Here is an 870-nt window from a genome sequence, read left to right as displayed (position 1 = left end):
ATTAAAAAGCGACGAAAATGCAATTGTGTGCCTCTTCCCTCCTAGTGGTGTAGGGAGAGGAAGAAAAAAAGCAGAAAATGTTGGGAACTGTCACTGCGGCGCTTTTGGTGGGGAATTTTTTTTTTTTAATTTGAAATGCGAAGGCACCGGATGGAGACAGACGCGCAGGCACACACACACACACACACACACATACACACACACACACACACACACACACAGAGGCATATTTTTGTGTTGCTGAGTATTTGGGGGTTGCTTGCCCGTGACAGCGGGCTCCAGGGCCGCGAGGGGTTGTGGGGGGCCGCTTGGCTGACGGTTATCGGATTAGGGGTCAAATGGAGAATGGCTGAAGCCCTCGCGGAGACTCGGGGCTGGGGAGAGGAGGAGGGGACTGCGACTTTGCATTTTGGCTGCTTTGCACGCAGGGTTCCTGGTGAGCAAAGTGGCTTTGGAACATGTCGCAGTAACATGCTTAAAATTCTTGACAACTGCAAAATAAACTGCTAGTTTCATTTTCCTTACCCCTCCCCTTTCTTCCTGCCCTTGTGTGTTTATTTTGACTCGGGGAGGGTGTATCAGGGACCGTGTCAGGCCTGCAGAAATTTACTCTCCACCCCCACATCCACAGCTAAATAGCTTTCGGTTCATGAAGACAGAGTAGGGCCTTATGTCATTCCCCACCTGGAGGCCGCAAAGCTGGCTCGGTTTTTTTTTTTACGCCGTGTCCCCCTCCCTTTTCCCTTGCAAGATATAACACGTGGGAACCCGAGGAGAACATCCTGGATCCCCGGCTGCTGATCGCCTTCCAGAACAGGTGAGCGTCCCTCAAGCAGCCGCCTCTCGCAGCCGTGACCGTATATGGGAATG

General features: G+C 52.1%; 1 protein-coding gene across 1 annotated transcript in view; it reads left to right on the top strand.

Moving 5' to 3' along the window:
* CBX4 (chromobox 4) overlaps positions 1–870 on the top strand; it is a 24,046-nt gene that overhangs the window by 18,458 nt on the left and 4,718 nt on the right. The window contains exon 4 of the mRNA XM_024761130.1: positions 752–817. The gene's annotated coding sequence lies outside the window, so the exon portion shown is untranslated. The remainder of the gene's footprint in view (positions 1–751; positions 818–870) is intronic.

This window comes from Neophocaena asiaeorientalis, unplaced genomic scaffold (genome assembly GCF_003031525.2).
Source record: "Neophocaena asiaeorientalis asiaeorientalis breed wild unplaced genomic scaffold, Neophocaena_asiaeorientalis_V1.1 scaffold30, whole genome shotgun sequence".
In the NCBI taxonomy this organism is placed as follows: domain Eukaryota; kingdom Metazoa; phylum Chordata; class Mammalia; order Artiodactyla; family Phocoenidae; genus Neophocaena; species Neophocaena asiaeorientalis.
Note: the sequence above shows the minus strand (reverse complement) of the source record. Positions and strands in the feature narration are given on the sequence as shown.